Source organism: Pagrus pagrus, assembly GCF_965226575.1.
Source record: "Pagrus pagrus genome assembly, chromosome: 5".
NCBI classification, from domain to species: domain Eukaryota; kingdom Metazoa; phylum Chordata; class Actinopteri; order Spariformes; family Sparidae; genus Pagrus; species Pagrus pagrus.
Window position 1 is genome coordinate 28,360,875 of NC_140189.1, and position 13,438 is coordinate 28,374,312.

Below are 13,438 nucleotides of genomic sequence, written 5' to 3' on the forward strand. Positions count from 1 at the left end.
CAGTGGCCTGCCTGCTGCCACCAACCTATGTGTTGTTAGGGCGCACTCACACTTGGCCCAGTTGCTCTGACCGTCCCTCCTCCCCAGTCCACCGCTGGCCTGCACTCACATTGCTCCGGCCACAGCCAGGCCTGAGCACGGTTACCTCTTGTACATACGTCATCACGTCGTAGCAGGACAACACAGAGAACATGACTTTACTGACTTTTTTGTGGTGGCGTGATATGCATCATTATACTTCACTCCTTTCACACTGGTCAAAAAACCCACCAACACCCACCAACATCTGACTTTTGTCTTCCCAGCTGCCTGATCGGTACTGCTCATGTGCGACTCTCAACAGAGATGAGAAAGTGGGATGTCTTACTCCTTAGCAGCTTTCTGTCTTCACCACCAGAAAAATCAATGCGTCTAATTCAGAATGAAGACTGAGGACTTTTTAGAAGAAGTTTAAATGTCTTCTCTGATGAGGTATCTGCTGTTGTTTTTTTACCGCTCACTGTTTTATTGGCGTGCTCGTGATGACGGATGTGACACACGAGGAAGAAAAGCAGAAAGGCAAACTCATCTCCTGGTAATGGGAACAGAGTCAATCCTGTTTTTATAGCGGGCTTACACAGGTTTGGAAAAACCTGCACATACACAACAACTGTGTCTCCTAAAGAGTTACATTTACATACACGTGTTTCTGCCACCATGTTTCGTTGTCAGATTCGTTAGGTAGAGACTGTAGTTTCAGTCACAAACACAAACACATCCTGTCCCGTGCTTCAAGTCACTGTTGACTTTTTCAGTATTTAACCACGACCCAAATCTTTCACTGAACTTCAACCTCAACATAACCATTAAATATGTTAATCATACTTTACTTGCCACAAGCAAATATTGTTGGGAAAATGAATTAAATACATTTACAGTGAAAATAACATTTGGTATGAACATTTTGCGACTTGGCAGACACTTTAATTAAAAACATTTCCTCATTATGTTCCTCGTTATGTTTTTATTGGAGGCAGCATTGTGTTTGTTACAAAATGTATTTGCTGTTACAAATTAGTGGTATATGTATGAACTTCTGATTGGTTGAGTAGGGAAGTTGTAGATATTTATTTTTTACTCATAAATGAAAAACTAAAGCTGTAGCTCGTGCTTATTTTCATTATCAATAATTCTAACCATCATGTGCTTTATAGCAACATGAAGGACAGGACAAGACAAAAACAACATCAAATCTAATCATAATAGCAGCAGTACGTATAAAAATACATTTCATGATACAGTGCATAGACAAAACTTCCATTATTCAGCAAGAGTCTCGAGTTTGAGCTTGACCTGCAGATCATTACAGGACCAAGGACCAAAGTAGAACAAGCTTGATTTACCAGCCTCTGATCTCCCAGAAGGAACTTTTAACTGATAACAGAGAACATTTGATAACAAAAACATTTAAAAGCCTTTATTTTTATAGTGATATGATAACACGTAATTTAATTATTAATGTTTTTTATTCAACAGACTGGTATCGGATCAGTACTCGATATCGGCCGATATACAAGGCTCAGATATTCGCTTCGGTATCGGGAACGAAACAAAACGGTATCAGTACATCTCTATTTTAAACAAATTCTCACATCTGAGAATCCGGACGGAGCGGACGTTTGGGATTTCTGCTTGGCGAATCGCTCAGAAAGGGCCAAGAAAAGAAAAGAACATATCACTGCAGGCTGTACAGATCACGACACGGTCATCGTATCTGAACTGCGCGACAGCGATTGGCAGAGATTTTATAAAAAGCTAATAGTCGTCTAACACAGAGGTCTCAACCTTAAATGTACACCAATGTGAACTTATTACAACTCACAGGTGTGCTCGCACTTTTCGGCAGGTATCTGCATGCATGTGCGTCCTGTATACGTACGTGTCTTTGTGTCTGTCTCTTCGTTATTCTACTTTTTTCTCATCCTCTGTCTGTCAGTCTGTCAGGCCATCTGTGTGTATTTCCCCTTCGTGGCAACCTGCCTGCCTGCACCCCACCACCCACCCACCCCCCCTTCGCTCTCCTTACTGTCCTATTTGCAGCAAAATGACTCCTGTCTAGATCAGTGCTCAGGATATTCCTCGCAGCAAAGAACACACATAACCCTGTGTGTGTTTTGTGCATTCCCCGTTGAGTGGATGCTTTGGAGAAGAGGATGCTAGGAGTTGAAGAGATAGTGCCGGAGATAGAGGTGTCAGCGAGAATGGCAGCATTGTTAATTAGAACATTCCCCTCGCTGGGTCTCCACCTCGGCTACGATATGTAGGGCAGTAGTAACATAAAATAGATGCCTTTGATTATGGAAGAATACAAAACACACACACACACATGCGCGCACGCATGCACACACACCAGAGTATTATACTGAAACAGGGATGGAAATAAAAAGATTTAGAGACTTAAAAAAGAAAATAACCCTCTTGAGTCTTTCAAAGGCTTTGTCTGTGAGAGTGTGCGTCTGCGTGTGTGTAGCTTTGTGAAATCACATGACCACTTCTGTGCGTGTATATGGTTGTAGGCAAGTTCTGAATCCAACGGTGGGGTTTTGGGGCGGATAATAAGACTCTTTAAGCTTCCAGCATCCTTGAAGTTCTCTTATTCAGTGCTTTTCCTCAGTGATCGCTTGATCCCACTGTCACTCACTTCCACCCATTCAGGCAAAATTGATATTTCTCCAAGAAAATTCAGACTAGTAACAACAACAAGAACAACAGCAGCAACCACCGCCATGCTATCACACAGGAGGGCAAAGATTAAGAGCTTCCTGTTGTTGGGAAAAACAGATTGATGGCATCCAAAATTTCACCTTTCTCTCTGTCATTTTGTTCCTCCTTTTTCCAAGATGGAAGAAGTCAGAGTTGAAACAGTGAACACATGAGTTAGCTGACTGAATGACGGAATAGTCAGACAAGGCAGAGGTGGGAAGTAAAAGTACAAATACTGGATTTTTCAGGTATCTGTACTTCATTTGGGTATTTATTTTTCTTTTCATTTAAACTTTCTACTCCTCACATGTTCAAAACAGACTTTAGTTTTAATGCATTTGAGGGGAAATATCAATTATTTAAATTTTGCGTCATTGCACGCCGCCTTCCCAACATCACAAGACTGATTTCGGCCTAACAGTGCGTATCACACACGGCAGACGTAGCGAGACGAAATGATGTAAAGGACGTAGCAAGATGGAAACAGACGGAGAGGGACACTAGAAGCGGGAGAAAAGGCGCGTTAGTGACTCATATCTGCAGAAATCCTGCAGTCATCTGGCTCTATTTTCTTATTTTTTCAATTTTATGCTGTTTTCGGGACGCTGTACCAACACAAAATATTGGTATTTGTCGTCCGGGGAATGAGACTCAACAATCAACTGTTTTCCTGCTGCGTTTACAAACAGCTCGGAAAAATCCTACTGGTTCTACCTTTAAGTTTAATAGTCTTTGAATTATATCAATATGACGTGAGGTTCGGTTAGCTTTGCACAGAAATGGCCGGTAGAAATGTCCTTCAGAGGAAAATTTTTACTTTTATACATTTCAGAGGCTGTACTTTTCTACTTGTACTTGAGTACAGAAGTTGAATCAGTACTTCTACTTTCACCAGAGCCTTTTAAACACAACTATCTGTACTTCTACTTGAGTAAAGTATGTGAGTACTTTTGCAGCCTCTAAACAAAAGGGATGTTACTGGAGAGAAAAGAGTGAACTGGTAGTTATTTCCACTATGTAAGCGAATAGAAATGGCATCTCATAATGGCAATAAACTCTGCTTCTTATCTTAAGTATAATGCATTTACATTTTGAAGAGCCAATTGTGAGACAAACAAAGCAGTCAAAGCAGTGCAACAGCTGGAACCAGCATACATAGACCTCCACAGCTGCTCTTATTCAGCAGATAAATATGCTCATCAGTCATACAGTCAAATAAACATGCCTTAGAGAGCAATGAACTTTATGTCTCCATCCACTGCATTTGCACGCTGCAATTTAAATTCCAAGTTTGTTTTTTTTCTCCTCCTCTGAGGACACAAACACCAGGCAGGTATCGCAAGTTAACACTTTGCTAATGGTTCCCTTTTGGTTCCCATTAATTGCCCAATGATTATCTTTACACTCGGCAAACAGTCACACGTCACCTTGTGTCACCACAGACACAACAAACTGGCCAAGGAGGGGCTGGTTTGGAAGGCAGGGGCTGGGAACAGCGGGGGCAAGCTGATAAAAAAAATACTAGGATTCAGTTGGTCACCGAAAAACAAGTTGATAAACCTGAAAAGTGAAAGTAGCATTATAGGTCAGAAGGAGGTCAAATGGCTGAAGTGTAAATGGTAGTTTACTACACCTCAGGCAACAATCAATCAGCTGTTACCCCCAAGACATTAATCCTAACATAGAAACTTTAATTAAAAGGACTAATTTGCATTTTTCCCCCCCAAGAGTTAGAAGATTTAGAAGATCAATATCACTCCCATGTCTGTGTCAACTGAAAACAGCAGGAGACAACTCAGCTAACTTACTCCTAAAATAACAGAAACATTCTGCAGTTCAGTTATTTTCTGTAGTTTGTACACTAACAGAAATACAAAAGCAACAATGGAAATGTGTAGTTTTACAGCAGTTGTGTGATATAACTATTCCTTGGTAAGTAATGACTGGGCGCACTGACTCCCAGGAGTCTTGTCATCTCAAAAGCGGATTTCTCGAAATGCTTAACTGCAGTTTTAACTTTTTCTGCATTAATTTCATACTTTTTTCTTTTGTACTTTGAGTTTGTGAGCTGTCAGCTGTCTGTGCTCTTTCGCCAGCTCAGTCAATGTAACATAAATTCTGCGCAGAGGATTGTGGGTCAGAATAGCCAGAAAAGCATGCTGGCTTTCATACTGCAAAATGTGGCCAGATGCAACCAGACAGGGCTGCTCAAAGGGGGGGGGGGTTTGATTTGGCCCACTGGATGTTTATAGCAATTGTGATAAAAAGAAAATTATAATATGAATTGCTGTTTATGGTTTCTTGTGAGGCTAAAAGCTTTTTAAATAGGCCTATGTAGCATCCTTAACTATTATTGTTTTTCATAATGTGAGCACGGCAGGCAGAGAGCCAATCTGGGCAGGTAGTCAGTCCATTAATGGGGTCTTCGTACTACGGAGGTCCAGAGAGGCAAGTGAAAAAAAAAATAACTCAGAAAGATGATCCTGGAAACCTGCGAAACATTTGTTTGCCCTATTCTTAAGCCATAAACACAGGAAAGAAAACACTTCAGTTTAAAACTGGATGACCAGAATTGTTTTTTTACTTGCCCCTCCGGGCTTCCGGAGATACCATTTTGCGTCTTAATCGACCGATATGGCTTTTTCAGGGCCGATACCAATAATCTGACAAGAAATCCACCGATACCAAGAGTCTGAGAAATAGGGGAATATCAGCTCTGATAATCAGCCAGGCCATCCTGGTAGTTTTTGCATACTGCATTTGATATACCATGTATAAGGACGTATTTAATCTTCTCCTGCCATACTAATGGGTATGGGTATTGGAACGCAGATATCATCTCATCATCCTTATACATGGTGAGTTTATTTCCTTAAACTGTACTCATAACTCAAAACCAAATTGTCCATCAATCTTCACCCAAATCTGTTCACGAAATAGAGAAAAAACTAGCTGAGATGAAGATATAACCCCCTTGTCAGCAAAATTTCCAGTTAAAGTGAGGTTAATGTTAAAAAATTCAAGGGCGCAGTGTTTAAGCTGTTGCTCCGGTGGAGGAGTGACAAAGGCCGGGGATGGGAGTGTGTAACACCTCTGTCTGTTGACTCTACACGTGTGTCGTATTTAATTAGCCGTAATCCAATTGAGGGATATGGCTTCCTGTTAAGAGAGGTGCAAAGGGTCGAAATAAACAGCTTACAAGACTATTAAACACTAAAGATGCAGCCTACAGCCTATAGGGAGGCAAACCCCTGACCTTAGCGACACACTGAGCATCAGCCTACTCAGACCAGGTGTGACCCGACCTCCGCGAGCTGCTTCATGTTTGTGCTGCTTTAGCTTTGTCAGATCTATGAAAGAGTTTTCCCTCATTATTAAAGCGAGAGACACAGAGAGAAGAATGAAAGGATGAAAGAATGAAAGAGAAAGGACGCGCAGGGATCAGAGGAAAGACAGTGTGGGTCGTCTTGTCTCACTTATCTTGACCGGTTGTCTTTTTTTCTTTTCTTTTCTTTTTTTTGGGTGGGGAAAATGTTGTTTTCAAGAGAGATCAAAAAGTGTGGCTAGCATGTGTTTCTAACTAGAGCACACACAGAGACACACACACACACACACAGAGAGAACAGTGTTATTAGGTTATTATGACAGTGATCTCTTTCTCTCTTCAAAGCCTCTGTTTCAAAACCACCCATGAGCCAAAGGTGTCAGCTTGTAAAGACTCTCTCCAAAGCTCGTCCGATCGGGCTCAAATCATCATCCAAGCCCCACTCCCCCTGCAGATAAATGAAATTCGGTATATACATGATGTAGAACAATTGGTCTGCGGGGAACAACAGTTGGTTGATGCAGAAGGCATGGGCTTTTTTTGAGGAATAAATAAAGCTGAGTGGTCAAAAAAAAAAAAAAAAAAAAGAAGACTGATTGGAACATGGCTGAAAACCATGGCAACAGACTCCTTAGTAAACAGTTTATGGAAGCCCAGTAGGAAACCCGGCGGCTGGGTAAAGACAGCCTTGCGCTAATCAGTGCATACCAACACCTCCAGCGCCCAAAACCTCCATGAATTTCTCGGGAACAGATGTGTCAACTGCGCCGGCCCCTGCTCTGTGCTGCTGCAGCGCACGAGCCAATCACAACTGTGTTAGTCAAAGAGAATGGATGCATAAATGATTGTGCGCGTTGATGCGTGTGTGCTTAGTGGTGTACAGTATGTTTTAATGTATTCAGACATCCTGTCAGAAATCCAACATTGCCCTCTGTACTCAACTCCTGTGCTTCTTGCAGTCGGCAAACTCATCTAAACTCCGCGATGGGTTCAAGACCTCTTGTCTTTGTGCGAGTGCCAGCTGGACACAAAGGGGTCAACTCGCACAAAATTTCAAAGACCTGTACAGTGTGCTCTGGCATAATTGTCGACTTTTTTCCACACGTATAAGTTTCCTGTAGAAAATTCCACATCAAGCAGCTCAGACGAAGCGCAAATGGATAGGAGAATGTGAGAGATACTACAAGTTCAAAGAAACACGTAAGAAGAAACACAGCATCTTGACCTATCTGCCTATAGTGCGCTGTCACGTCATTAAATATAATGTCACAACGCGTTGCGCTGTGATCAATAAGCCGGCAGCAGCGAGGACGAAGCCATCTTAAAGGGGTAGGTGAACTACAAACACAACTCATCTAATCATCTTCAAAGTTTCGCAGCCCAACACAAACCCTGAGACCAGCCCTGAATCAAAGACTCTCCAACAACCAGGCGAGCACAACATGTGCGCCCGTGTACGCACACACATGTGCGGATGCGCGCGCAGACGTGCGTCCGCTCTCACTCACACTCCTCCCTGAGCAACTTTTAGCCTCAGTCACAGCCTGTTCTTCTCCCAGCGTAACCATAATGTATAATTCACCCCTATCATTTATCAAAATAATCATCCGCTGGGGCGAACTGAGAAGCTTGGCGGTGAAGTGACACATCCGAGGTCAAGGGGAATCATCTTTCAGGGACGGCGCAGCGCTGTGGGTGGTTGCCAAGCCGCCGCACGCTGGATGGTGAGGTGGCCGTGGCGACGGTGGACGGGAAAAGGCGGGGGGAGCCGTGTGTGTGTGTGTGGGGGGGGGGGTGCTGCCAGTGCAGATGCCCGCAGACAGACCGCCTTGCCTGAGAGACACGAGAGCTGCCGGAGCCTCAGACAGCTCTCTCCATCACCCCCTCCAACTCCCCCTCCCCTCCCGTTGCCATCTGTGAAGCACACACACACACTAACACACACACACACATATAAAGAAAGACAGCACCCACTAACTAAGAGGCCCAGGGACACTTAGCCACGTTAGCAGCCTTACTGAGACCGCTGTGCTGGTAACTGCTGACATGCTTTAAAAAGACTAAGAGAGAGTGAGAGTTGGTGGAGAGGGAGGGAGGTGAGCGGTGCTGCTGAGCCAGATGGTTGGTCTAAGCTACGCTAAGCGCCGAAGAAGATTGAGATACCAGCCAGGTGAATTTTCCTCCCGATTCTTTTTTGACAGGTGGGCAGAGAAGAGCCGTCTGGGGTTGACGGCACTGCCATGTTTCCAACGAGCGGTGCTGCGTATGCATGTGTGTCCTACCGTGTGGCATGTGCAGCCACGCTGATGGTGGTTTTTGTGTGTGAATATGTATGTTTGTCTGTGATTCTGTTTCTGCGTGTCCATATGGGCAATATGCGTGCGTGCATGGTCACATTTTGTTTATTTTTTAATGCCTGTGTGTGTGTGTGTGTGTGTGTGTGTGTGTGTGTCTCATGTAGGGTAAGCCTCGGTGGTTTAGCCCTGCACTTGCATCAATTATAGTGGATGGTGTTGACAAGTGTAATGACAGAGTTAGGAGCTCTAATCGGCAAGATCCTGCCACGGAGAGGAGCATGAACTGCTGTTTTCAGCGCTCTTCATGTCTCCGTTCTTTTCTCCTTTTCTGCATGCTATTCTTAATTTTTCACTCCCGTCTTTCCAGGTCTTGGCCTCCATTTTTCCTTCTATCCTTCTATTCAATTCTTATAGATTAAGTTAAATAAAGACTATTAGCACACCTGCCAACATTAGGCTGTGAAAAAGTGGGATATTTTCTGGGGTGTCGGCAAATGGCCTACCCACACCCCTCCCCCTACACCACAGATCAGTGGGACAAACACAATGGTGTGACAATGAAATTACTTTATACTAGTTTTAAAAACTGCAGAAAATGTCCCAAAAAGTGTTTGAAAGTTTAACATTTCCATCACAAACAATAACTTTAAGTGCAAAAATTGTGAGAGAGTTTGTGAGGGGCCAACGTTGCCAGGCAGACCTTCAAACCGGAGAAGAGGAAGGATAAAATGTTGCAGGACTAGAGTCTGCAGAGTGAAGTCGAGGGCTTGAGCGAGCGCAGGGATGAGTGACAAACTACAGGCAGGGTCGTTTGCGAGCGCTCACCTCCGCCTCTGGGTTGGGCTGCCAGGTACCATGACACACATTCATCCAGAAACTGAGAGACACCTATTTGATTTATTAGAAATTACTAATCACAGCAGGAGAAAGGTTTAAAAAAGCGGGAGTTATTCGCGGGCTATTAGGGATGCACAATTTGGGATTTTTGCTGATATCTGCTATGCGTTGGCCAGTTGCAGACAATGATACCTATAAATGCACATATCTTTTACCACCTAATTGCAGAGAAATCAAGTTTCTCCTGTAGCAGAATTAACACATTATTATGCCAACTCTTACTGTGATATCCCACCAACAGGTACAAACGTACAATGCTTTCAAAAATGTACACATTCACTTGGCAAAATGAGAAAACGACTTAGTCAATGGCTGGCGTTGCGTGTGCATAATTAAAGCAACATCTTATCGTCATTGTCATATCTGCAGAAATGTTCAGTGAGTTCTGACGCTGGTTATTTCATGTTAAAGCGTTTATAAACCGATATCAATGATGGTTTTATTGTTCATCCCTAACTACTATAGTATAGTATAGTTGGTCGTGTCACCATCTTTTTTGTCTCTGTAAAAAACTCCATAGTAGAAATTCAAAGGAGAATCAGGGTTCAGTTTAAGACCTTGAGCTTCTCAAAGTTATTCTCACATTTGTATTCTTTATTTTATTTTTGTCCTGAACTGGAATCAACCGTGAAGACTCACCCACAAAAGGGGCTCTGTGTATTCAGATTGAAGATTGGGCTTTTAATAATTTCTCTTTCACACTGACGTTGAATCTCTTTGATGGCTCTGAAGGTAAAATGAAATTTCATTTGGAAAAAGAATGAAATATTCCCACACTTTGATTTATAATTCAACCAAAGGAGTACTTTGTGACAGCTGTTTCAGACGAAAACAACAAGAACACTTGAACAACTATACAGGTCTGCTTTTATCACTACATTTTAAGTTTGGGATATCCAAGCTGAAAGCACTGTGACGCTTCTCCAGATTTCAAGCTGGCTGAGCATCGGTGCATGTTTTCCATCTGATTGTATTGTAATGTTGAACATGTGTGTAGGATGGCTCACCTTGAGCAAGATGAGCTCACAAACCTTGCAGCACATCGTGCAGTAACTGTCTGCCGTTACCGTAACCGTTCAGTAAATTCTCACGCTTTGATTGGTCGAAAACGTACTTAAGAGCCGTCTTAATCGTGTGACGATGGGCAGCGACTGCATCGATCTGCCGAGTCAAATCTGCCGTTAATAATTAATGATTAGTCTGGGAGAGCAAATGCATTTCGTGATCACCTCGGTGAACAAAGACAGTGCAGATTTGCTCATAGAGGATAAAAGTGCTCTTGCACAGATGAGCTGTGTAGACACACCAGCGCGCACACGTTCATGTGCACACACTTGCATTGGCTCTAATCTGTAATGCATCCAATATGTGGAGCTATTGGCCAGAGCTCTGGGAGGCAAACCGAGATGGCACACAGAAACCTGCACGCTAGTCTCCATACTGTACAGCTATCCAATCAGCATCTTGCCTGACTCCAGTGCCAGCGGGCCAATCAGATGCCCCAGATGCAGCCCACTTCCCAACCCCCACGGAAACACACACATATCTACAGTAAACACACATGCACACACATCAATCCAGCTGTGATTCGTGGACATAATCCAAGTTGGCTGTCTGGTGTGGAGGGCAAGGTGGCGTCTGTGTGTGTGTGTGTGTGTGTGTGTGTGTGTGTGTGTGTGTGTGTGTGAGACAATCTTCTATTCTAAAAAGAGAGCAGCATCATATCAGCGATCACTGTTGTCCAAAACAGAGAGGAGGTGAGCACTGACAGGTCACTCTGCAAGATCGCAGAACAATAGACACACAAGTGAGAATTAGAGAACAACAGAGAGAGAGAAACAGCGAGAGAGGCAGAGGAAACGTGACTGAGAGCTACAGAAAAGCAGGCGCTCATTGAATCATTCTCACACACTGCGCTTTGGCCCAGATCAGCCAGAGAGATAAAGGAAGAGGATTACACTCTGGCTGAAAGACTTGGAAGTCTCTTCTGACTCTCTGCCACTTCTACAAAGTCACCTCTGACAATGGGACTATCTGTTAGCAGAGGGATAGATCAAAAGCACACAAGTATGTTTGGGAAGTACGCCGGAGTGATGTGGAGGTCATTCAAATGTCCCAAATCAAACGAAAGAGAGCGAGAGAATAGGCAGATGAGCAGCGCCTGGTGGGGGTGACTAAGCATGTCCAGGGAAATTGGGGAAATCGTTTGTCCATGATGGGGTGTGCTTGCAGTGTGGACAGGACTCACCAGTTGTACAGAGGGCTGGTTCGATGCGATCCAGAGCTGCATGTGTCAGTCCGGAGAGGGATCCTGTAGGAAGAGAACCAGTGTCTGTCAGGGTTCAGGAAAGGGGACATTACATGTTTTTTCCTATCTTGGGTCTTATTTGCACAGTTTTGGCAAGCGTTGATGAGATCTGGAAAAACAGCAGCTTCATCTAGCCGGGCAAGGATGATCAGACAACAGTAGCCAATCTAAAGCACTTCAAAAAAGTGAGCACACACAAAATGTTGCAATCAATCCCTTATTGCACAGGAAGGCTGCGTGTGCTTCAAAGTCAAAGTTAAACTGGGAAGTCTGTGATGAATATATCAACAGCAGACAGTGTGGACCACGGGAGGCTGGTCCATAGAGACAGAGGAGGTTGATCCTCCTCTATTTTTGAGAAGCAAGAGGGATAAAATAGTAATTGGTTGATATCAAACATTACCAAATCTCAGTATCATATCTAAAATAGTTTTTCTAGCTACTAGTGTAAAATAACATGACACAGTGGGTTGATTTTCCTCCTGTCCTCCCCAATCTTTTGAGTCACCAGTTGCCACTGTGGACAGTTCGATCTTTGCTCTGCCTTCCAAAATAAGTTTGGTAATTCAAGTGGCCTCCTGTCAGTCCTGTTAGTCTTGTTTTGTTATATGTTTCCACACATCTTTATTTAACTGTCATGTTTGATTTTCTTACCTCCCCACTAAGTTGCACTTGACCATGCTGTTTCAGAACCAGGGAGTGTCAAACCAGTGCCAGCCTCTCAGGAGACCTTTAATGGAGGTGGGATGCACCAAACATGGTGTAGGTGGAGGAGAGGTTGAGAAAGTACAAAATTGTGAGTGGTTTTTGGTTTGATGACACTTTTTGGAGGGACTTTGTGACTTTATTATTGAACTGATGCATTTGATAATTAGTATTTCCTGAAATAGGACGAGGGTCAGAATTGAAAGTTTTCCTGAAAACATACAGTCCTTGGAGGAGGGGAAGATGGAGGTGAATTCATTTAAAACACACGGCCGGGTGAAATCAGGGACGAATAAAGTTGACTGGGAACAAGTTCAGATCTGGAGTTCTGTCTGACAACTTGAGATCACAAGTTGGATTTAGGATAAAGTGGATTTATCATTGCTCGATGTGTGTTGCAGACTCCAATGGAAAAGGCTCTGGAAATAACTGAGTGGCACGCTTCCCACTAAATAGAAGAGTCCCACTGAAGGGAGTTGTAGATGGAGAGGATTTAAAGAGTGTAACAGAGTTGTTAATAGTCAAAGAATGTCCAAGACGGGTGAGAATGATGTGAAACTAGATCTTTCATGTTATATTTTGAACCCTGACCAAGTGTCCCTGAACCTTATCAGTCAACCACTGAGATCTTTTGTTCCCGAGCCAATTAGGTGCAGACGCTGTTGTAAATTTTGACACAGCTCGCTTGTGTGTGGACTAGGAATATTTGCTATGTGTGCAGATGAGATGTGCAGTGCAGAAAGTGTAATCAGTGTGGGGGGAATCATGAGGCATGCAGAGCAGACTGTCCCTAGAGAAACAAAGAGATGGAAGTCGTGAGGCTCAGGTCCAAGCGAAGGCTAAGTCATGAGGAAGCAGTAAAGAAAAGATGGAGAATAAATCTGGTGGGAAGCATGATGAAAACAAGATTAAGTTCTTAGCATTTCTGGCTGTTTCTGTGCTGCTGAGGCAGAGAGGAAATCAGAGAGAATAGAAATAGTTGTGGATATTGGTTACTTGAGAGGAAGTGCAGGGACTTTTGAGAGAGTCTCTCAGGCCCTCTCAGAGCCGAGATGGAAACGCTGGTTTATTAGAGAATGGGATGAGGGGTGGGGAACATTTTATTTCTTTTTTAATGTTACTGTTAATGTTATTTTCTTTTTCCTTTTTTTTTTCTGTTATAGA

The 13,438-nt window shown here is 43.3% G+C and overlaps 1 long non-coding RNA gene across 2 annotated transcripts in view; it reads right to left on the reverse strand.

Annotated features, from left to right (window-relative positions):
* LOC311257052 overlaps nucleotides 1–13,438 on the reverse strand; it is a 92,468-nt gene that overhangs the window by 66,540 nt on the left and 12,490 nt on the right. For both annotated transcript variants that reach the window (XR_014622565.1, XR_014622566.1), the window contains exon 3: nucleotides 11,510–11,572. This is a non-coding gene — a long non-coding RNA (uncharacterized lncRNA). The remainder of the gene's footprint in view (nucleotides 1–11,509; nucleotides 11,573–13,438) is intronic.